The sequence below is a fragment of the Olea europaea genome, unplaced genomic scaffold, assembly GCF_002742605.1.
Source record: "Olea europaea var. sylvestris unplaced genomic scaffold, O_europaea_v1 scaffold1777, whole genome shotgun sequence".
NCBI lineage: Eukaryota > Viridiplantae > Streptophyta > Magnoliopsida > Lamiales > Oleaceae > Olea > Olea europaea.
Window position 1 is genome coordinate 55,003 of NW_019235502.1, and position 10,854 is coordinate 65,856.

Genomic DNA, 10,854 nt, shown 5'->3' on the forward strand with positions numbered 1-10,854 from the left:
CTTTATCCATTTTCAAAGAATAATGGCAGTCTAGCCTTTCCAAGGCATCTGGAATTGTTTATTTTTGTGGCTTCTTCTGCTATAATTACCGTCACTAATTCAACTCAAAGCAAAGGGGATTTTGGCTCAATGAAGATGTAATTTGTACAAATGACAATGGCTTAGTCCATCTTGCTTAGAAGAGAAAAATCTGCCACAATATATTCTAATGCTGGAGTCCGAGCTAAGGCTCTCCAATGATGATAGTTGAAGATTAATTACATGAACATTTAAATGGTAACTTCAGCAATTTTAACAAACAGGTAAGTTCTGCTCCAAATGGATGGTCACTCTTGTATAGGTAAAGAGAGAGCTTGCTCGAAAATAATACCAAGATTCCAGTAGAAAATAGCAAATAGAAGTTGAAAATGGATACGTATAGCTTTAAATTACTCTCTAAACTTGCAATAAAATTGGTTGAAAAGATGGAAATTCTCTGTTGAGTCACCATTTCACGTTCCTCTCAAATGTGATCCAAATCAAATAGTAGCCCAAATTAGGGATGTCAGTGGGGCGGGTCCCCCCTTCGACGGGGCGTGGCGGGGGCTTGCCCCATTTCCTCCCTTTTTTTTTTCTTTCAATTATGCATAATGGGATGTGTATTCCTTTGATGGGGAGTCCTCGTTGAACTGCAAATTTCTATTTTTGAATCTTATATTGCAAGAGCGAGAAAGAGATTATTAATAATTTTTGAAAGCACATTCTATACTGCAATAGTAAAATTCCTCGTTAAAATTCTAAATATATAATTACTAGAACTCTTTTTTTCATCTGCATACTGCAAAAAAAATTCTAATTTTAGTTTTTGGTACTATATAATTTCAAATTTACAGTTTCTTGCTTTGCTAAATAATTTCATGTAGCCATGCCCCAAATTCTTATTTTCGCTTCTTTAGAACATCCTTATTTTAGTTTCCGTTAAATGGAGTTTATTGCTTTGAATGTAGATGCAGAGTTCCTGTAAGAATTCATAATTGAATAACTAATTATTTGGATAATGGGATGCTAGCACATCCCATTATAGTTGTACAGACCAACCTATATGCCACTCATCCTAAACAAATTGAGTATTCATCCAGCAGGAGGAACAAAAAAAAAAAAACATTGCGCGGCAGGTTCGGGGAAGGGCATCACCGCCCCTAGACCCAAGAAGGGGCGACGATTTATGCCTCTCCCCACCCCGTCCCGCCAACCCTTTGGGATGGATTTTTTTGCCCCACTTGGGACTGGGAGGGGGGGTTTCTCTGCCATCCCTAGCTCAAATAGACAAACAAGAACTCCAAGCCCAATAAAGTTCATAAGCCTAGGAGATGGCCCCAAAAGATAATTAGTAGCACCTCAAGTAGAATAGAAATAATCGTTGTGCCATTTCTTCAACTCAAGCTAATAAAGAACCATGACCCAAAAAGAGGAATTAGGATCAATAAATTGAGACATTTAGTGGGCCCAAAAGCTTTATTCAATTGGTGGAACTATGAGGCATAAGAAAAATAAATTCTTGCAAATTCCCTTTCCATAATATAAAATGGCAGCCCATTAAAGAGATCCAAGTAGCAAGAACTTTTTATAGGGAAAATTTCATAAGTAAGAAATTAAGTATGACATATTTCGAAATTAAGACAACAAGTTTCAAACTTAAAAAATCAAATTTTTATTTATGATTTAAATAATTAATTATTTTATTAATTAAATATATTTAGGTCACACATTTATACAATTTGGTCACAACAATTTAATTAGCCACTTATTATTTTTTGGTCACAAATCAGAAATTTTATGTCGCAAATTATTTTTCATTCACAATTCAAAAATTTTGTAGGTCATAGCTCGTTCATCGATCACAAATCAAAAAATTTATGAGCCACGATTAATTTTTAGTCAGAACTTATCAAATTATTGGTCACAACTTATTTTCTCGGTCATAAATCTAAAATCTTATAGGCTACATAATATTTTTCGATCACGAATAAAATTTTTTATACATCACAGATCACAAATATTATAGGTCACAACTTAATAGACAGCCACAAATTATTAATTTTTTAGGTCACACGATATTTTTTGTTACAATTTATCTTTTTCATTGGTCATAGATTAACCAATTCCTTAGTCACAATCAACCAAATAATTTGTGACCACTACCAACACTTACAACCACCACTTCAACGCTGCCTCCAACAACGCCATCACCACCAAAATCACCACCACATTGATCACAAATTAACCAATTTATTGGTCACGACTTTTCAATCTACAAATAAAATCGTCAAAACACCCACACCCCATCCCACGACTCCAAAGCACCGAACCACTGCCAACCACCACCAGTGACATCACCCACCGCCACCACCGTTGGCATCACCATCACTACTGTCTATATCAACAATATCACAGATAAAAAATTTACACTTCATAATTGTGTTTATTGATCACAGATCACAGATATTATAGTGTCACAATAGTCACAAATTATTAATTTTTTTTTGTCACACATTATTTTTTTGTTACAATTTATTTTTTTTATTGGTGACATTCTTTATTGGTCACAGATTTACCAATTTAATGGTCACAATTAACCAAATAATCTATGACCACCATCAACATTTGTGACGACCACTGACACTATCACCGCCAGAATCACCACCACTACCACCCATCAACAACACTACTGTCAAACGAATCAACACATCCACTTCGATAGACCATAGCCACCAACATCTCACCATCACCCCACCTACTAACACAACCACCGCTAACGACCACCAAAACACCAGATCCGCGAAACACCACCAAACCATCAGATCTGCCATCGTAGAGCTACATACCATCTCACAGCAACTAATCAGTAGTACCGCACACTATCAGAGCAATCACCACGCCGCCAATGCCATCGCACTCTTGCACAACAGCACGTCCAACCACGGCCCCTACACAACATCGCAACCACGCACCCCCACCTCTCTCATAGCCTACGTCACCACACCAGTGCAATACAACCACCACCACAAAACTCGCTTCCATCGCCAGATCTACTATCCCCATTAGATTCACCACCATCGCCAACAACTGCCACTCCCATTCACTGCATGGAGTGCCTCTGCCACCATAGCACTGCCACCATGGCAAAATCGTCACAAGGACGAAGTAGCAGTAGCGGCAAAGTACCTTTCGACCGGCGATACAGGCGCCTCTGATTCGGCATATGCAATTTTCGTCAGGGAATATAGAGAGAGAGAGAGAGAGAGAGAGAGAGAGAGAGAGAGAGAGAGAGAATAGTGGGAATTTAATTAAGGTTTCTGATTATTGGAGTATATAATATATTTATTTAAAAAAAATATTAATTTAAATAAAACATCTGATTTTTAAAAGGTTAAACTACTCATATGATTTTAGAATTTTGAATTTTTAAAGTATGAAATTGTGTAATTTCCACCTTTTTATATGAAGGAATGGCCCCAGGAAATAAATAAGTAGACCCATTCTTTATAGGGCAACTTACAAAAATACCCTTAAAATTAGGGGTGTTTTGAAAAATCATATGAAAATTTTTTTGGAAGTAAAAAATACTGTGTAAAATTACAAAATGACACAATGTCACTTTTTCTATAAAAATTTTCACTTTTTTGACAATTCAAAAAAAAGTTACACAAACTCAAAAAAGACAAATATCAAAATTATACCATCAATTTGTGTAGCATCAATAATCATGTTCTTAACATAATCAACATGTCTCGAACGATCCACATGAGCATAGTGGCAGCTCTTATTACATATCATGTCACATTTTTATGAAGATAAGAAAGTGATAAATATTAAAAAAAAGTGACAAAAACTTAAAAGGTGACAAACTCAAAAAAGTGACAAAATCTTAAAAAAAAAAAAAAGAAGTTTTTTGAAAGTGAAAAATCAAGTAAATTTAAAAGTGATAGAATGTCACCTTTTTATAAAAATGGTCACTTTATTTAACACAAATTCAAAAAAAGTGACACAAACTCATAAAAAGTGACAAACACCAAAATAACACCATCCATTTTGTTCACTTGACATTTCATATGATTTTCTGTTGGTCACTGTCCTGCATTACAACATTTTCATTAAAAAAGTGACAAAAATTCAAAAAAAATGACAGAAATTTTTAAAAAGTGACGAATTACTTAACAAAAGTGACAAAAATTCAAAAAATTTGACGAATTTAAAAAAGTGACACAAATTTAAAAAAAAAAAGTCACAGAGATTCAAAAAAGGTGACAAACATTTAAAAAAAAAAATGGTCTATGCCTATTGAGACAAGAGTCTATGCCTAAATAACAATTCAACTATCTTTGTTAGAAAGGAACAATAAAACATACACATACAAGTAATATTGGCTTTCATCCACTTTGGATATTTAGCTACTTGCTTCCATCAAGGAGCACTTTCTTTGCATTTAATCACATTTAGTATTTAGTATTGGTAATCTTCCCTTCTATAAAATTTTGAAAACCCAAAATTCCAACAGACATCCATAACTAAGATTGAAGAACAAAGCTGGGTGATGTGCGTGTGGGCATGCATGTCTATGAAAAAGCGAATATGTGTGTGTGTACTATCGAAAAAGTAAATCATAAAAATGGTGACAACACTTAACTTCAAATCCGAAGAAATAGCAGAGCCTCAAGGGAAAACAAAGCTAAAAACCTTAGCAATATAATGATGATAATGTTAACACTATATCGGCTTCACTGCACATGTATGGGCTCACTTAGCAAAAGCAATGACTGCAATTGGGGTGGATTTGGCCTATGATGAGTTTAAGTATTTCAATTTTCTAGCTCATTGTCAAGCGTTAATTGATATACTGTTGTCTTCTACTTATTTTGGCAATTGTTTAGCGTTCTTCAATGTAGAAACAACATACTGAAAATAGAAGGGAAGTGAAAGGCTTTGATGCATTTCTGAGGACGGTGGTGGCGGTGGTACTGCCCTTGCATCACGGCACTTTGAGCTCTACCATCCTACTACGATATTGAAAATGCGAAGAAGTTGAAAGAAACATCAACTGGTTTTTCTCTCTTTGCATTTTGGGTTTGAGACTTTTAGGTGTATGAATTACGTTTTAAATTGTGTTAATTAGTGTAAAAGCATATTATTCAATTTTGTTGCTTTTGGGCCGTATTGGGCATAATTTTCCGGGAAAAATTCATATGTAAAGTGTATGGTTTACACCAATTCACAAATCAGGTACAATGTTTAAAAATTCAAAATTCAGGTTTCTGTATAATTAATTGAAAAAATTTATTAATTAAATATAAAAAGGTCACAGTTACACGATTAATGGTCACATATTCACAATTATGGGTTACAGATTTATTTACTGGTCACATATCATCAAATCAATTGATTACGAATTTTTTCGAGGTCACAAATTAAAAATTTTATAGGTTACAGATTATTTTGACGTCACAAATCAAAATGTTTATATGTCACAGATTATTTATTAGTTATAGATTATCAAATTTTAAGGTCACAGACCAAATCGTTGACGTCACGATTATTTTTTGGTCACAGATTATCAAATTTTAAAGTCACGGACCAAATTTTAAGGTCACAGACCACCACCAACAAAAATACACACCGGCAATCAACCCAAACCATCAACTTGCACCCCCACAAGTACCACCTCTGCCGCACACCACACTACATTAATAGCGCACCACCACCACTAGCAAACACCACCTATTGCAATAACACCGCCACCCTCATCGCATCACTAATTTTTGGTCACATACACCTAATTCATTTGTCACAGGTGGCTAAATAGTTGGTTATAGACACCTAATTGTTGGTCACAGACAGCCCACTCGTCACTACGACCACAATCACCACCAACATCAACAAGAACACAACAATAGTTGGACACCACCACCTCTAGAACTATCATCACCTCACCAACATGAGCACCATCGTCTCCAGCCACCACCGTACCCATAACACCACTAAACCACCACGCCCACAAACACACCACCATCGCACACCACACCACTCACAGCACACCACCACCACCATCTCCTCTATCTCCATTTACACCACACACCACCCCCACCAAATAATCCACAAATTTACCAATACCACAGCAACCACAGTGCATCGCCGTCGACCACCCAAATGAACTCGTGCCACTAGATCGCCAAATCAAACCACACCGCTACCTAGATCTACTACACCACACCGCACAATATTGCAACCACACCTACAACGTTGACCAACAAAAGGTGAGCAAAGAAGAAAAGCTCTCATACCGGTGAAACCACGAATTGGCGACGCCGATGAAACCACAAATCACTCTCACACCAATGAAACCACGAACAGTTGCACGGGCTATTGTAGCAACGGAGAGTCTCCCCCATCGACTGTAGCAGTGTCGATGACCTTGTAGCTGTGCTCGGAGGTGTCTCCAATAGCGAGGCTCTTTAATGGTATGGCAGCAAAGGGATTGGTTAGAGAGAGAGAGAGAGAGACGGAAATGACAAAACAAATGATAGGGTTTGTATGTATGGGTTTAGGCAGGGATGGATATAATATTTAATTATTAATTTCTTACCAGAATTTTGATTAAAAAACTTTTACACGTGATTTTTGAAAATTGAAGTTGAAACACCTGTATTTGTGTAATTTCCTCTAATTTTCCCTTCTTTATAACCACTTGACCCCATACTCAAATGGGCCAAATCTGAGGACCCATTAAATAATTCTCACTCCCTACAATTTGTTATAATTGGAGGTCCATTTTGCCTACATAACATAAAACTCTTTTCACGCCAAATTATAAAAGCAAAAGTATGTGTAGAAAAGCAGGGATTGCACGCCACCACCAAGGCGTTTTCTCCATCACAATTAATCTGTGCATAGTAAGAAAAATCAAGAGCAAGATCGGAGGCCGTGCATTGCCCGTGCTCTCAAGTGTCCTCGTCGGCAGGTCTAGGCAAAAAAGTCGAAAGACCGACCAAACCAATCAAATCGAATCGAATCGGGTCGGTTTAGGTTGGTTTAGCATAGGTAATTGGTTTGGTTTGGTTTTCTTTCTAACAAAATCATGGTGGGTTAGTTCAGTCATGGTTTGACATCTCAAACTGTTGGTTAATCGAACCAACCCAACCCAGTTACGTGTTCACTTTTTTTTTTTAACTGAAAAAAAAAACTCTAATCTTGTAACTATATTTTTATTCCTTTCAATCTATAATATTGCCGATAAGTAACAGCACTGAAAATTTTCTTTCACCAGCTTATTATATTATATTTAATATTTTTTCCATAGTCAGGCAGTCAGACTATACAATCCATAAATTTTTTTTTTTAAAGTTTTATGTTGATCCATCTCTATTAACTCGATTTTATTTGTTAGACAATAGTTCTTATAATATAATTTTTTTTTTTGGTTATTTTAATTCTTGTAATTTAAGTGCGCCTATAATTGAGGCAATTTCTGTTAAAAAAAATTAATTTGGACCAAAAGTTTAAATCGATTAACCAAACCAATAGTTAAAGTGGGTTGGTTTGGGTTGAAAATTGCCTATCAACCCAAACTGACTAATTTGGTTTTGGTTTCGAGTTAGAGTCGAAACCAACTCAAACCAAACCGCGCTCAGACCTATACAATTTAAAAATTCATGTGTGTTTAATGCAGCTATACAATGAGAAAGTTTTTGCATTAAGCATTTGATCGAGCATCTTGTTGACAAAGCATCTTGTTCACAAAGCTGCTTTCTGAATTCTTGGAAGAACTAATAACAAGTAAACCTTTTTATTTTTTTGGCAAGAAGAATGTGGGCCAAGTATTTTAGCAAAGGGGTAATGTACGAGCCATAATTTGAATATAGTTTAGAGCTTCGCAACATAATTTGGAATGCATAAACAAATTTGCCAATATCTCAATACAATCATTAGCCCACAATAGTTCATGCCTTCTGGGAACGTCTATAGCTAGAGGCGGAAGAGAAATGTGAAGATAAATGGCTTGCAATTGGAAGCAGGAGGTCAACTATTGCTGTTGGTTGCCAGCATTGATAGTTGGATGCTGCTTTTCAAAGCTATGGTGGCCTCGACGACCCTCACAGGAGGATAAATGGCCTCGATGGTAGCGACCAAAGGCCGAAACTTAGCTAAGCCTTCAACCATACTGGCTGAGTAGGTTTGCAAGTTGTCTTGGAATTTTTGGGATAAATTGTTACATTTTTCTAAAACCATTTCTTCTCTGCTATGAAACCAAAGATAATACCGCTCCCAAACTGAATTTTGTGGCTCCAAATATGCATATTCCTATAACAATTTTTAGTATTTGCCATAGATTTTTTGGCTGAAGAGTTCATTTTCTATGCTGAGATGACCTTCAAAGCCTTTTTCCCCCCCTCTCTCTCTCTCTCTTCCTCTTCTCATGTTGCTGTTTTTGATATTTAGGTAGAGAAACTGCTCGGACAAATCACATTTTTCAGTGACTTTTTATATGTGGTAGAACATGGTTAATGTACTGATTCCCACAGACGGTGTCAATCTATTGACTCCAAAAAATGCGCTAACAAAATCTTGACCACATCCCACGTTGACTCACCTAGACCTCCCCTTTCATTGTAAACGAATCACAAATATATATAGAAATGGAAATAGGCCTCTTAAGCTAATGGGCCGGACCAAGTTCCAAGCCCAATGGGGGGCTCAATTCGAGAGAATTTTATAGGTATAACAGAATGTTTAACTTTACAAGTTCTATTGTGTATATAAATTCTCCATATTTTATATACTAAATGATTTATATTGTGTCAATACTTGCATTTTCTAACGTTTAACGGAACTTGGCAATCTATTTCAATTAGTTAACCTAAAAATCATATTCCAATCTTACTTTCATTTCTTTATACTTTGAGGATTTGACATAGAGATGACAATGTGGCGGGTATGAGATGGGTCAGCTATTTAGACACCCGTCCTTAAGGGTATTTTTGTCATCTTGCCTCTTCCCCATACCTAGTTAAAACGGGACAAGGTAGGATCAGGGTGGAGTGGGACGGGACAGGTCCCTTGCTTCATTATCGTGCCGTTTATTTTTTGTTTTTATTTATTTTTATGTCTTTACTTAGTAAATATTATTACTTTTTTTTCTCTAATTTGTTAAGAACAACTTATGTTCCCTTTAAAAATGATGATAAATCTTTTATTTTTGTTTGATAAAAAAACTTACATTTGAAGTTAACTTTAAACTGGACGGATAGTGGTACGAGGACTATATTTTTTGTACCTGATTTGGGGCATTGACCTCGTCCCATCCCACCTTGTTTACCCAATTAGGCGTGTAATACCCGAACCCATTCAGGACTGGGCTCGTGAGTATCGGTTGAATGATCTTTTTGTAATCTCGAAGTCAAACATGTTAGCTTGAAAAAGATTAAAACCTCTTGTTAATCCAAAATTACATCTATCAAATTTAAAGGGTGCATTTTTTGAGTTTATAAATAGCAAAATATAAAAAAAATTAAATATGATGTGCTATGAAAAAATAAGATGGTGGTGCATTGCACCGGCCATTGTTTAAAATGAAAAATGACAATTTTGGATTAAATCAAATTTTTTAATTTTTGATATTAAAACAGAGAACTACATCGGAATCGACCAATTCTCAATTTTAATACTCAGAATCGATTGGAACTAATAGAATTGGACTAAATAGCTTGGTTACAGTATGTTTCTAGTTCCCTCCAGCAACTTCGATACCCCTGGCTATAAGTTACTTCAGATAAATTATTTATTTTCAAGTTTGGCCAATAAAATAAAACCTTTATTCTGGAACTTATTTATAATGTATAAGATGCTGATAATAAATATTTTAAGATTTGCAAACATACGCTTTGTAACATGGTTGTTAATTCCAGTGATACGGACCTGATGCAGTGTATAGGGAGCAACTTTCCTTTCAAGAAAATTAGTCCCAACTCACTAACATAACTTTCTAGGAAAGACATATTAGAAATTAACATTATTTGATATTTCTATTTCAGGGTTTGCTTGTTACAGATTCAATTAAATTTCCTTATCGATAGAAAATTAGTCCCAACTCACTAACATAACTTTCTAGGGAAGACATATTAGAAATTAACATTATTTGATATTTCTATTTCAGGGTTTGCTTGTTACAGATTCAATTGAACTTCCTTACGATAATGCTATGTGTACATAAATATTTAATTGATGTATGGATAAAGAGGGGAAAAAATATTTTTGAAGAGAGAAACGGAGAAAAAAAAGAGAGAAGAAAATTAGTTAAATTTTAATATCATGCAATGTCAACAATCTGTACATCAATCTGTAAATAATAATGTCCAAATAGCATTATTCAATATTGACATCTTAGTTACTATAATTTGTCCCTAGATTTTGAGCAATCATGACGTGACATGTCTAATATAAAATATCTTTGATACTATCTTTAATTTCAAAATTCATTGAATTCATTTAACTATGTTCAAGAAAAATGTAGGCGGCATAGGAGAAAACATGTTCGAAAAATTGGAATAATAGAAAATTATCTGTGACAAATAAATAGCAATATTCTTCCACAGTTTATAATTAGAGATCAAGAATGTTTTGTAGGTGAAACAATGAGACTTGGTAACTAAACCTTCAAGAGAATTTGAATCCTTTTGTATACGAGGAATTAGTAAATTAATTCAATTTTTAAAAGGAGAATTTTAACCCTTTAACTTTTGAGGAATATTTCGTCTACGATTGTGAATAAATTTTTCTTCTTCTTCTTCTTCCATTTTATTATTATTATTATTATTATATATA

At 35.0% G+C, this 10,854-nt stretch overlaps 1 pseudogene; it reads left to right on the forward strand.

Moving 5' to 3' along the window:
• Positions 1-6,496: 6,496 nt before the first annotated feature.
• The window catches only part of LOC111378149, a 39,003-nt pseudogene continuing 34,645 nt past the window's right edge, over positions 6,497-10,854 (forward strand).